Source organism: Theropithecus gelada, chromosome 4 (genome assembly GCF_003255815.1).
Source record: "Theropithecus gelada isolate Dixy chromosome 4, Tgel_1.0, whole genome shotgun sequence".
NCBI lineage: Eukaryota > Metazoa > Chordata > Mammalia > Primates > Cercopithecidae > Theropithecus > Theropithecus gelada.
In genome coordinates this window covers 109,983,816-109,997,811 of record NC_037671.1, presented here as the reverse complement: position 1 = coordinate 109,997,811, position 13,996 = coordinate 109,983,816, and the positions used below count along the sequence as shown (strand labels likewise).

The window sequence follows — 13,996 nt, the reverse complement described above, 5'->3', positions numbered from 1 at the left end:
AGAGTAAAAAGTTATATGTGGATTTCCAACTGCGTGGGGGTTCAGTGGCTCTAGCTCCGTGTTGCCTGAGGGTCAACGGTCCATGCTGTCTGAGGCTACTTTTGTGCTATGACTACAGAGATGAGTAAAGACAGAGACCATATGACCCACAAAGTCTAAAATATTTACTATCTGGCCTTTAATACAAAAACCTGACCCCTGCTTTTCTCACAAAACTCGAGTCTTATTTGGTTCAGGAAGTTACTCTGGTGTCTGCTTAATATTTAGACAGCTAAAGGTCACTATATGTATCTAACATGAACTTTTTTATCCTATGAAAAATAGATCAGCACAGAATTATTTGCCCTGAAAAACTGCAAGCCTCAAAATGACTAGGTCTATGAAGAAAGTACATATTTATAGAAGAAATATAGCCCTGGATGCTCTGGATACTATTTTCATTTCTATTAAAACAGAACCATGGACTTTTTAAAATTGTTGTTATTACAGCAAATTTAGTTAACAGTTAGGCCAGAACTCACTTGCCAGAATGGCTGCCTGTACTCTTCAATTGGATCCCAAGTGTCTTTCTGTTCATCTTTGAAGAAGGTGTCCAATTATTTTCTATTAAGTAAATGGTGGTTTCAGGGTGGGCACCGTGGCTCACACCTGTAATCTCAGCACTTTGGGAGGCCAAGGCGGGTGGATCACCTGAGGTCAGGAGTTCAAGACCAGCCTGGTCAACATGGTGAAACCCCATTTCTACTAAAAATACAAACGTTAGCTGGGCATGGTGGTGTGTGCCTATGATCCCAGCTACTCAGGAGGCTGAGGCAGGAGAATTGCTTAAGCCCAGGAGGTGGAGGCTGCAGTGAGCTGAGATCGTGCCACTGCACCCCAGCCTGGGCAACAGAGTGAGACCATGCCAAAAAAAAAGGGGGGGGCTTTCCTTCTCCCACAGTACTTCGCGCTCTTCCTTTCCAGCTTGGACCCGGCAGAATGGCTCCCGCAAAGAAGGGTGGCGAGAAGAAAAAGGGCCGTTCTGCCATTAACGAGGTGGTGACCCGAGAATACACCATCAACATTCACAAGCACATCCATGGAGTGGGCTTCAAGAAGCGTGCCCCTCGGGCATTCAAAGAGATTCGGAAATTTGCCATGAAGGAGATGGGAACTCCAGATGTGCGCATTGATACCAGGCTCAACAAAGCTGCCTGGGCCAAAGGAATAAGGAATGTCCCATACCGAATCCGTGTGCGGCTGTCCAGAAAACGTAATGAGGATGAAGATTCACCAAATAAGCTCTATACTTTGGTTACCTATGTACCTGTTACCACTTTCAAAAATCTACAGACAGTCAATGTGGATGAGAACTAATCACTGATCATCAAATACATCAAATAAAGTTATAAAATTGAAAAAAAAAAAAAAAAAAAGATGGTTCTAGTCTACCCTGACCTGGAGATGGCTGGCTGCACTGCATGCAGAGGTGGTAAAGAAAAGAGCACAAGCTAAGTCATCTGCACTCCTTCCTGAAGAAAAGTACCATGTAGCCACTGAATATATTAGAAAATATAGAGGCTCTGCTCATATTACAATACTGAAATCCTACACTAAGTACATTTTAAATTATAAAGTCATTCCTCTCTGTTTTTTTCTTTCTCGCCTCACTTTTGCCTCCTTCTCTTAATTTGCGTTTTGAATGTCTCAAATCCTGTTCTTATTTCATGTAGAAGCCAGGCTCACTCCCTATACACTGTCTCCCTCTCCTTGTCTTCTTAAGTCACTTGAAAACACTCACTTACCCAGTCTTAGAGGTAAAAGTACCCTGAGGACTTCAAGGTTACCAAACGCAAAAGCTGTCTTTTATTTATCTCACACTCAGTATACTGAGAGCACAGAATGAAAATTTCAGTTGTACAGATCTGCCTGTGTTTAGAAGTGTTTCTAAAAAGCAATAGGACTTCTTATGACATTTAAAAAATTACTCAGTTAATAGCCTTGTTTATTCCAGGATAGCAGGCAGAAATGCACTGTTAAAGCTGATAAAACAAAAGATAAACACAAAATATATTATTAGTAATGTGTTTGAGAAGCTAAAACCACTGGTAAGCATTAAGTGCTTGGTGTAGAAAGGGAGACATTTGAAGTTACCAAAGCAAAAAGTCCTGAAGTCAAAGGGAAAGAAGCTCTCGTTTAAAGAATAGTTGAAGCTACTACTTTTAAGTGGTATAAATTTTGAAGTCATGGAAAAAGACATAGAAGAAACCAAAATGTTGGAAAGCTGACAGCTGAAGGGGAAGGAATAATTGTTGAGGCCTGAGCAATGAATTGGAAAGTTCCGGGAACACAACTTTGAGAGATCAATTAACGCAAACTATCCAAGTTATCCAAGTCCCTGAAGTACAAACTTATCCTTTGCATTAAGTAGTTTAGTCATTACAGTACACAAACACACATGTGTGCACACAGGCCCCTTGCTTCCCAACTTATTTGCTTCAAAAATAAGTCTGCAGTTTGATGAAACAGACTGCTTCTGGTCTTAATCTGGTAGACAGGAGGCAGGCGACATGGTCCAGGTTTGGAGAATATGTCAGAAAAGCAACAGTCAGTCCTGACCTGACTACCTACCAACTGTGTAACTTTACACAGGTGTTATGGGCTGAACCATGTCCCCCAAAATCTATACATTGAGGCCCTAAACTCCAATTACTCAGACTGTGGTTTTATTTGGAGATAGGGCCCTCAAAGAGGTGACTAAGTTAAAATCAATCCTTTAAGGTAAGCCCTAATCTATTCTGACTGATGTCCTTATAAGAAAATAATATTTACACACATAAAGAGATGCAAGGGACATGCACAGAGAAGAAAAGCCGTATGAGGACATGAGAAGGCAGTCACTTTCATATCAAGGACAAAGGTCTCAGGGGGAACCAACCCTGTGTCTTAGGAGGAACCAACCCTGTGTCTTTGGAGAAACCACCTTGATCTTGGACTTCCAGCCCCCAGAACTAAGGAAAAATCAATTTCTGTTGCGGAAGCCACCCAGTGTGTGGTACTTTGTTATGGCAGCTTGAGAAGATTGATTCACCCAGTAACCAAAACAGAATCTCCCTGAGGGGAGGCATTTTTCCCCTTTTGTCAGCAGCTGTATTCTCAGCAATTTGAACAGTCCCTGGCAGTAACAAGCTCTCGCTATGCATTTATCGAATGGACGAATGAATGGGTGAAGCATCTATGTTCTCATCTGTACAGACAGAACCATCATAGTCCTATTGCACCAGTTCCTGGTAAGTAACAGAGGGAACCCATATGTACATATTTCTTTTATCTACAAAAGACCACACTAGAAGTATTTTTCATATTGCCCCATCATCATTATCACAGCAGTATGTGAATCACAAATTTTCCAAATCTCAGTTTCATTGCAAAGTGGATATGAGAGAATTGTTTGTCTCAGAGAGGTTGTGGGGAAAAAAATGAATTATCAATTATTATCTGGAAAGAATGTAAGAGTTTTTAGATTTTAGAATTATAAACATTATTATGTGTATTCTGGGGCTCCGATGACACATGAGTTCAGGACATTTAGTTGTCAACACATCTCAAAGCAGTGCAAGGGCTTCTTGAAATTGTCTGTGTCTCATAACTGTTTATTCAGATGTACCGAAAAAACAATTATGGAACACAGGCAATTGGAAATCTCCATAAAACAGGGGTCATTTTCACAAATATTACTGTATTTATTGCACCCAAGTGTATTTTAGTATAACACTTGTAATAATGTAAAATTGCCCTCTGTTTTATAGGTAATGCTACTCAGTGATGCTAAGGGGAAAGAAATCCCAAATCTGCAAGCTAGGCATTTTTTCAGCATTCAAAATATGACCACAAGAAGTATCATGACAATTTAATTGCTTCAAAATCATATTCTGAGATATACAGTTCATAATTTTAAAGCAATTTATCCATGTTCAACCCTGGAATTACTAGCCCACAGTTTCTTGGATTCTGTCATATTTTTTGCCACTTGAAATTACTAAGGTTAATTTGATTTTAGTAAAGCGAGTGAGATTTAGAGACAGACATTTGGAATTTCATTTCCCTTTCTACCACTCTTGATTTCCAGTGACGGGAAAATTGTGTTAAACCCTTGGAGCTTCAGTTTCCTTATCTGTAAAACTCAGTATAATGATGTCAACTACACTCATTACAAACATAAGCTTTGGAGGTAGACAACGACCGAGATGTAAATCCTGGCTTTTCTCTCACTAGCCATGAACTGAGACACACTAATCCATGAACATTTCTGGGTCTTGAGGTCTTCATTTGGCAGGTTGTCACACACAAAGTATAATTTGGTGATATGGTTAGGCTTTGTGTCCCCACCCAAATCTCATCTGGAATTGTAATCTCCAGGTGTTGAGGGAGAGACCTTGTGGGAGGTGATTAGATCATAAGGGCAGTTTCCCCCATGCTATTCTTGTGATAGTGAAGGAGTTCTCATGAGATCTGACTGTTTTTTAAATGGCAGCTTCCCCTGGGCTTTTCCCCTTCTCTCTCCTGCCACCTTGTGAAGAGGTACCTGCTTCCCTTTGCCTATTGCCACAATTGTAAGTTTCCTGAGGCCTCCAGCCACGCAGGACTGTGAGTCAACTAAACATCTTTCCTTTATAAACTACCCAGTCTCCAGTATTTCTTTACAGCAGTGTGAAAACGGATTGATACATTTGGCATCACATAGAGGGACTCAGCCGAAGGGGAAAGGGAGAGACAATATCCTCTGCTTGTTGAGCCTTGTGACCTGGCATGGCTGCCCATAAGAAGGAGTGAGGTTTTACCCATTAAGATGTAATCCTCTCTCAGACCATGTGCTCACCCTTAGGAGCCCCACTCCTAATTCACACAAAGCATTATGTTGCCCAACTTTGCTGTGTACCTGTCTCTCTTTATATCTGTTCAACTTTGAGGATGAAATAAGATACATGTGTAAAACACCTGCCCATGCTGGTGTGCCCCACATTAGCTGCTGGCTGTGACACTCAACCCCCTCCTTTCCATACTCATTGCCAGTGCCCAAAGCAGTTCAGCTTCTGATAATTTCTTTCCACAGCAGCTTCTTCAGCCTCCCAATAGGTCCTTTGCCTCCATTGCAACCCTAATTCATTCTCATTCATTGAGACAATGTAAAGGTGATGTGCCATGCCTGCTGGGATCCTGAATGGCCTGTCCAGATCTCTGAGTGTGGTTTATAGGGTCCTCTGTCATTGTTTGTGTCTGCCCAACTCCACCAGCCCAAGCTATCTGCTCAGCAGACCCCTGACCAACCCACCTTCCTGACTCTGTGCCTTTGAGCAGTGAGTGTCCGGCATGTCTTTCCACCTATTTCCTTTCCTGACCAGCCACTACTCACTTTTCAAGGTTCATCTTCCATCACGTATTTCCAGATGTGTGCCCTATACCAGCTCTTTTACCTTGCCCACTCCTACCCCAAAGTAATTTGCCTAAAGCCACACAGCAAGTGGTGAAACTCAGATTTGAACCTCAAGCTACCTGATTCCAATTTCCTCAGTCCTTCCATTGTGCTGTCCTGCTTCCTTTTATACAGTAAACTTGATTCTGATTGGTTTAACAGTGCCTCTGATTTCCATTCATTAAGCAGAGCTGAGGATGAATTGGGCCAGACCAACTTTCTCTAAAGACCTGGTTTTTAACCTCTAACATGTAATGTATCACACATTACTAGAATCGTTTACTTTTCTTGTCTCTTCCACCCGACTGTTTGAATCCTGAGTTGGAACCCATGGTCCTGGCATGCAGTAGGCACCCAACAACTGACTGTGCAGTGCTGACACCTAGAGGTACCATTCACCTTGACTGCACTTTCTGGAGTTGTGCAGTGCACAACTTGCATAACCATGCATCATGGCCTTAAGCCATAGTTTCTTGGGATAACTGGTCCCATATGAGGTGGCAGGACATGAAGCTGTTGTGTTGTATTGGGATGGTGCTTCCTTGTCTAGTGCATTACCTGTGAGTGAATTGAAGGAAAATTAAGTCACTTAGACTGAGGATTTTAATAACTTGCTTAAGGCTTAGTAATGTTCTTGGCTGTAATTTCTCAGAAATGAATTTTCCACTGATAGGAAGCTCTCTTATGGAGGCTTGGCCTGACCTCACATATAATGTGGACTCCTGTCATGACCCAGGACTGGCACCAAGAGCACCCAAGGGGATTTAGTGGGAATGCCAGTGTTTGAAAACCAAGAACGTCTGGGAGCCTTTCTTTGATATCACAAGAAGGCAGAGGAGGAAGACAACTTGAAAACTGTTATAAAATTTTCCCTCACTACAACCCTACATGATAAGTCTTTTCCTCATCACACAGAGAAGTTGATGCTCAGCTCCTGCTGAGCTGGTTCTTCTTGAGTCATTTATTCAAAACCATACAACAAAAAAATAGTGAAGTCCTATTTGCCCCCCAAGCTACTTGACTCCATTTTCATCTTTCTTCCCATTGCACCGCTCTTCTTCCCCTTATGCATCAAAATACATTCTGATTAGTTTAATGGTGCCTCTGATTTCAGTTCATTAATTAGAGCTGAGGTTAAACTGGGCCCAAAATTTGCCTCCAGTTCTCCATGGGAAGAATAGTCACTGTTTAAAGAGAAGCAAAAGAATTCATTGTCTGCCATTCCTATCACTTCCATTTCAGCAAATATTTCATTTGGTCTTTAATGAGCACTGTACTTGGAGTTTCTCCTCTAGCCTGTTAAATGTCCCTGTTTCATAGCCTGACTTCAGAAGCATTCAAGAAAATCTTTGAGCCAAAATGTTAGCAGGTCTCACTGCCTTTCTTTTCCTTCCAGGTCACAGTAACTATCACAATAGCAATGAGGACAGCATTTTTGAACATGGATCTCCTTTACCTGAATCACTAAAGGACCCCCTTTTGGCGATAGTCAGTCTGAATGATGTACCATCTTTCCAGGGCTGAGGTGGAATGACCGCTGGAGCTCCACAGGACTCCCTTTAGTCATTCAGAATCACTGTAACTTAAAAGGTAGAAGAAAACTCTGAAGAGTTGCCATAGTTTAAATAAAATTTAGGGGAAAAATAGCAGAAGAAATCATCTTAATTTAACATACAAAGAGCTATACTTCTGTTCTATCCAATTAGCAGTGCTCAATATTATTAAAATCTGTTGACAAAAAAAGTAGCAGATGCTCCATTTTCCTTGATGTTAATTAATGAAGCTTTTACCTCTAAAAATTTGAAGAAACCGGATCTTTTATAATCAAATAGCTTTCGCCTACACAAAACCTACGTCTGGAAAAACATGTAAGTGTGTCAATATTCAAAAGGGATAATTATCCTTTGAATTCTCCAGATCTTCATTTCTCTTTCTTAGTGTTCCAACTCCAAACAGGCAGCAGTTTCCACTGAAATAAACGGTGATAATAATTACGTGGTGGAAGTTACCAGTTATCTCTGGCTGACTCTTTTATGGCAGGGATGGCTCATTGGCAGTGCTATAAAATTAAAAGATTATAATAATCTTAACAAGATACTCCACCGATTTTCAACCTATGGAGAAGAGTTTGTGTGAACGTTGATTTTCTAGCTTTTAAATCGGAGAAAATTTTGAACATAAACAGAAGTAAACCCCCAATTATCCATTACCCAGCTTCAATAATTATCAACGCCTGGACATTCTTACTTCGTTTATGACTCTTTCCACTTCCCTGTCCTTCCATTATACCATTTCATGCATAAGCATTTCAGCATGGATCACTGAAGATAAGGATTCTTTATTTAAACACAAGTAAGCCTTGACCTAAAAGATAAAAATGTCTATTTCCTGTTCATTTGCTACATGCTACAGATGTACAGAAACAAGCTACAGTTTCTCAAGCAACTGATATTTGAGATGGGGTCTGAGCATAGGCAGGAGTTAGCTTGACAGGGAGGAGAAGGCTAACTGGCATCATGGGCACCACATGCGCAAAGCTTTAGAGGCAAGCAAAGACAATGGCACAGTTAAGGAAACACTAGAGGACTTAGCCATTCTATGTCTTGATATTTTCATCCAGTAAGTTGCTTCTTATATTCTCTCTGAGGTTCCCACATCCACGCATCAGAAGATAGTCCTTACATGTTTTCAGTCATTACTTAAATGAAACTAATTGAAGCCACCTTGAGGCCTATAACACTGCTCCCAAACTAGCTGATGGTTAAAATTAACTAGGGCAACTTGAAAAAATGCATATTCTTGGGTCTCAATTCCAAACATTCTGCACCAATAGCCTGATTGTAGGATTCCAGGAAATCTGCATTTCTTTCAGAGTTCTCCAGGTGATTCCCGTGGTCAGCCAGCTTTGGGAATCACTGATCCATCTGATATGAATCCATCCTTGCCTCCCTGAGATTACTAGAAGGCAAAGAATCTGAATCCTGGGAAATTCTGACATGGAAGCATTTCAGCTTTGAACCTACAGACACTTATTTGCGTAAGTCTGAAGTTTTAAAATTTTAAGTAGTCTTATCTTCTAATGTCATGTCAGCAGTAGATGTTTGTGACTGGTGCTTCATGATAACCACAGAAAGCTGGAGACCCAATGTTTTGGTAAATTTGAGGGAAAAAAACCAATGGCAAGGAAATGCTATGGTTTTCATCAGTTTTTCCTTGTTTATAACTATATAAATACAGTCAACCCTTGAAAAACAGGGGCTTAAACTTTGAGCATCCACTTATAGGTAAGAATTTTTTTCAAACAAATGTGGATAGAAAATAGAATATTCAAGTGGTGTGAAACCCGCTGATATGGAGAACTGATTTTTGTATACATCGGTTCCACAGGGCCAACTGTGGGACTTTACGTGAGAATTTTAGTATATAACGGGGTCCTGGAATCAATCCCTTGCATATACCAAGGGGCAACTGTAAATGTTAAAACAGCCTGGGGTCAGAAAACAGTTGACTCGGGGAACTAATTTAATTGTGGAAACGTATAGCCGTGGCCTGTAAGGAAATAACAGACACACCACCCGTGATTACAGTAGCATAAATAAGAATTTTCCAACTGATATGAGCCAAGTTCATTAGAGTATCTAATTCAGCCTGGGGACAAGGTCAGGAAGAGGTTTCTCTAGCAACCGATATTTAAGATGAGTTTTAGCAAATGCAGGAGATAGCTTGATGGGGAGGAAAGGACTAGCTAGCATCATAGGCACTGCATGGACAAAGCTTTGGAGGCAAGAAAAGATAATGGCACCGTTAAGAAAAAATTGGTAAAACTTAAGCGTTCTATGCCTTGATATTTACATCCACAAAAGGGCATAACAACAGTCCCTACCTCTTAGGGGAGTCATGAAGATCGGATTACTTACTTAGCACAGTGTTTAAAACGGTGAACTGTCAAGTACTACGGGCTCAGTTAACGTCAGCTAGTGTTATCCATTGTTTATTTTATATGGTATCAGAATGTGTGGGGAAAAGATGCAAATATGTAATTCAAATATCATTTTTATGAAAGTCTCAAATCAAAAACTCCAGAGAACGATGCTATTAAAAACAAAAGCCAACTGCGCGCCACGGAGCACTAAACAGCAGGGGCAAGAAGCGACGGTTTGTACCATTTTTAAAAATTGAACTTTTTTTTCACAGAATGACATGTTTGTGTGAGAGTTCAGATATGATTCATGGCACGAAAATGACATTTGAGGTGCCTCTGATCGCCTCTGCCTGAAGAATACGAGTTAGTGTTAGAGCGTGCAGCTGGGTCTTTTCACTCCTGATTCAGGAGGGGACAGAAGGGAAAAGGCCAGGGCTTTCTGTGCACAGGCAGCAATTATACCCTGAAACCCAGAGCCTGACAGTCGCTGCTCCTGGGCAATCGACACTGCTTCCTGCTGCTGGCTGCTGAATGCCACAGAGGTGATGGGGCCTGAAGGGAGCGAGTGAACAGGTGGTAATTATGACTGACACAATGTCGGCCTGCGCAGACATGTAACCACCGAACAAAACACGCAGTTAGCTAACAAGAGATCGGTGGAAGGTTTTTTGCTGGCACTGTGTCTCCTGTCTGACACTTCTGAAATTGGAGGGAGGGAGGGGGAGGCGTTGTAAGCCTTGGTATTCAGAAGTATAATAGGCCAACTGAGCTGAAGGGAGAATGCTTAACATTTGTTCCTTTTGCAGCGATTATATCAGCCACTGTTTTCATGTTGATTTGGCCATAGTGCTCTTTGCTCACAGTTTTTCCTTTTGAAAATGTGTCCTTTGGATCCTTTCTTTGATACAGCGCAGCTTTCACGCACACCCAGCATTTTGAGCAATTTTCAAACTGTTCATGTATTTCTGGGTATTACAGTTCCTACTATATACAAAAGAGGTTTGATAGTACAGGCCGTCTTTTTCTCCCTCTGCCTTGAAGGTCCTGTGGATATACTTTGTCCCATTCTACATATGAAGAAAAGAAATATTGGGGTGTGTTCTCCCATCTGTACTTCTTTTGGTTCTTGTAAAGTTGGTGGGCATCACTTTTGACGAATGTCAGCAGCTGAGTCTAAAATAAAACAGTAACGCATTCTAGAATATCCAACAAGTGCATTTGAAAATGACTCTACAAGATTTCTTCCTCACACTAGTTTTCCTTCAAAAGTGTTGTGGTCATCTCATCCCCTGTGCTAGTTTATCTGGTGAAGCCAATCCTAAGTCCCATTCATTGGTATTGATGCCATGTGACTGAACTCCAGCTTATATTCCAGGGTCCTCTCATAGCACATCATATGCTAAAGAAAATGGTTTTAGGTTCTTCTCTAAAATACCAGACTTAGTTCCATCTACATGGCAACATGACACCAAACAGCTATTTGGAGAAGAATGAATGTGTCTCTGGGTGTGGACAATAGTTTATTTATTAGCCCCTTTTTCACTTTTTGTCCTGTCCAGAGAATAATCCAATCAAAATCTACCTGAAATAATTAGCATGTTTTTGTCCCAATAATAACAAAAGTTAAAATACAATTTTATTCTTTTCCAATTCAGTTTGGAACTTTCCGTCTTGTGGGTGCATCATATTACAGTAAAAATTTTAAAAAGACATGTTCACAGCTCTTCGTGGAGTAGCGGTGGCAGAGGAGGTCATGCTAATCTATTGCTAGTGAATACTTTGTAGATCCATCCCAATTAAACTTCAGTTTCTTACTGTGAACTGTAAGTACCAAAATCTTTCTGCAAAACATCCCTTGAATTATGTTTTTCTTTAGGTTCTTATGTTTGGGGCAGCGTTTCTCTGAATCTCTCCCACCCGTTTGTCCTTTGCTTTTAAGGAGGAGCCTTCATTTTCTACCCACCAACTCTCAGTAGACTTTCAAGTTCTTTCTTTAATACTTTGCTTTATTCCCTCAAAATCAACTTTATTAGCTACTTTCTATCACTGTGTAAAGATAACCACCAAATTTCTAACTTAAACTTGACATACAGATGGGTTTTTAATTGGATATATTTCCTTTATCTCAGATAAACATGTTTCAAAAAAGTTCTTCTCATGTGTCCCAATTATCACTGCTAACTGAAATTAGTTCTGTCTGTTGATTCTACTATTTTCTCATACTCTTTCAAGCTTACCACCATTGGCATTACCTTTGATGCTTTCTGTTATTTTATTCTTCTATTCTTACACTTACTGTATCAGAGATTTGTAGTTTGAAAGAAACCTGGAAATTAAGACCAATACTTCTACAACAGAGAAAACTTCCGCCCAAATAAAGTCAGCTATCAAAGAATGCCCCAACCCTCTCAGACCTAGCAACAGAACTGGGACTCATTCATCCATGTAACGAGTATTTCTAGAACATATGCGGTGGGCCAGGAGCTGTCTTAGGTGCTGTGAATACAAATAGGAATATGAATCCCTGACTTCTCTGTACTGAAGATCTAGTTCAGGAGATAAGTCAAAAACCGATAACTAAAGAATAATTTGTATAAGGGCAGCAAGGAAGTGGACAGGGAATTATTATATGAGGTTTATGTAAGAACATCTTAGGGTGAGAGAAGGGGAAGGCCAAGAGAGAGGCAGAAATTCATTATTCTCTTTCTTCTGACCTATCTCTCATACTTATCATACTAGACAAATCTTCCTAATACAACACAATTAATGTGACAGCTCCAAATCTGCTTAGGGACAATTGACATTGGTGAAGCCAGAGGATTTACATAATAAACCATGTTTTTATTTTTATTGTATCTTTATTCGAGGGTGACTTGAAGTTGCATTTTATATAGCTGTTTTATTGATTAAACAAGTTCAATTCTGTATTATGCAAATAGAAATAAGCTTTGTATTTTCTATTACATTCCTTTCAAATAGTTTCCTGGACTTACTTTTTCCTGATGGTGAATAAAATGTCCATTCATCTTTTGGGGTCAAATGGCCCCTTCAGGTGGCCTTGTTGGGCAAGACATCTTTTAAGATGGCTCCCGGTTGGCATCTTCTGTTGGACCCTTGTCTTGTCTGGAGACAGGCCCCCTACCCTGCTGCTGGAAGTGTACCTCTCATTGAGAAATCAGGTCACTCTTTCTTAGCCAGCTTCTACCAGTAGGCACGTTTACAGAGTCCCTGAGTGCTCCAAACTCCAAGAGATGTGGCAAGCTCCCTACTTGTTCCTGTGAAGCTCTCTCCTTCAATTGGCTTTAGGGAAGAAGACACATGTCCCCGTCACTGCCAGGGGTGGTGAAGAATGTACAGCATATTGACCACTGTCTCTGAGCAGTCCTCATGATCAGCCTCTCCAACCTCTATTTGGAAGGCTGGATCACAACCCACTAGCATGAAGCAGATGGGTCTCATGCATAGCTTTATACTGGGAGATACTTGATACCTATTATATTGTCTTCAGCTTCTGAGGCCTCAATGGAATGAAACAAAGACCTCAGGAGGAATCAAAGTTAGCATACTATTATATAGGAGGAAATTCTACTCTAGCTGGAATAGACTTAAGGGACTTCTGTTTTTATCTGTTATTTGGGGTGATTCGTGGTGGAACAACATCATGTTGAGGGCAGCCAAAACACCTTCCCCCAACCACAGCCAAGCAGCCCTTGATGAACAACTCAACATCAGTTCCATAACTCCCCTGCTGAGAAAATTATTACAACACGCTTTTCTTATCAGGAGCAAAGTCTTGGGAGCAAATTATTTTACCAAAGTCTATGGGTCTACCTAATTCAACCAGGCCTAAGTATCCAACTTTATTCCCAATTCTCTACAATATGGAATCTTCTCCCTCTTTCTTGAAGTGTATCTAGTATAAATTGTCTAAATGGGCATACGAGTATCCTTCAAAATGCCTTCCTCTCCATCATGTATTTGGATTCACAATGAAGACCATTTGCTAATAAGTGAATAAAGGATGGATAAAATGCCTTTATTCAAACCAACAGTCACCACATTATCAAGAACTAGAGACATGGATTTGAATAGGGGTTTTATTGGACATTTTTTTAGATACAGGCATTCAAAAGTTGAAGGTTCCAAGGAAATACTTTGGGGCCAGGGCTCTCGGCAGTGGATTCTAAGGTTACACTCATGGCCTATACAGCATAAAAACATAAATAATTAGCTTAACTGGTAGATCTCCTTATATCATTAATGTTATAGGAGAAATTCAAGACAGATCAATGAAAGACCCAGAGTCTTACTTTGTTTAGTGATTTTGAAGTGCATGAAAAGTGGGCTACGACAAACACAGTAGGTGAGATATTGGAGTGGAATTATAATTCTTAGCTTCAAAAAGACATATCCTAGAGTTAAAACTATTTAGGAGAAGAGAGTAAGGTGAGGCCAAAAAGGGGGTTTATGGCCTTTGAGTTTTGAAATTCAAGCCATAGGCCAGGCATGGTGGCTCATGCCTGTAATCCCAGCACTTTGGGAGGCTGAGGCGGGTGGATCACCTCAGGTCAGGAGTTCAAGACCAGCCTGGACAACATGGAGAAAGCCCGTCTTTACTAAAA

General features: G+C 40.6%; 1 pseudogene across 1 annotated transcript; it reads left to right on the top strand.

Annotated features, from left to right (window-relative positions):
• The first annotated feature begins 926 nt into the window (after positions 1–926).
• LOC112622768 lies at positions 927–1,415 on the top strand (annotated as a pseudogene). The gene has a single exon (XR_003119024.1). The product of XR_003119024.1 is annotated as a 60S ribosomal protein L31 pseudogene (transcript).
• Positions 1,416–13,996: the final 12,581 nt, after the last annotated feature.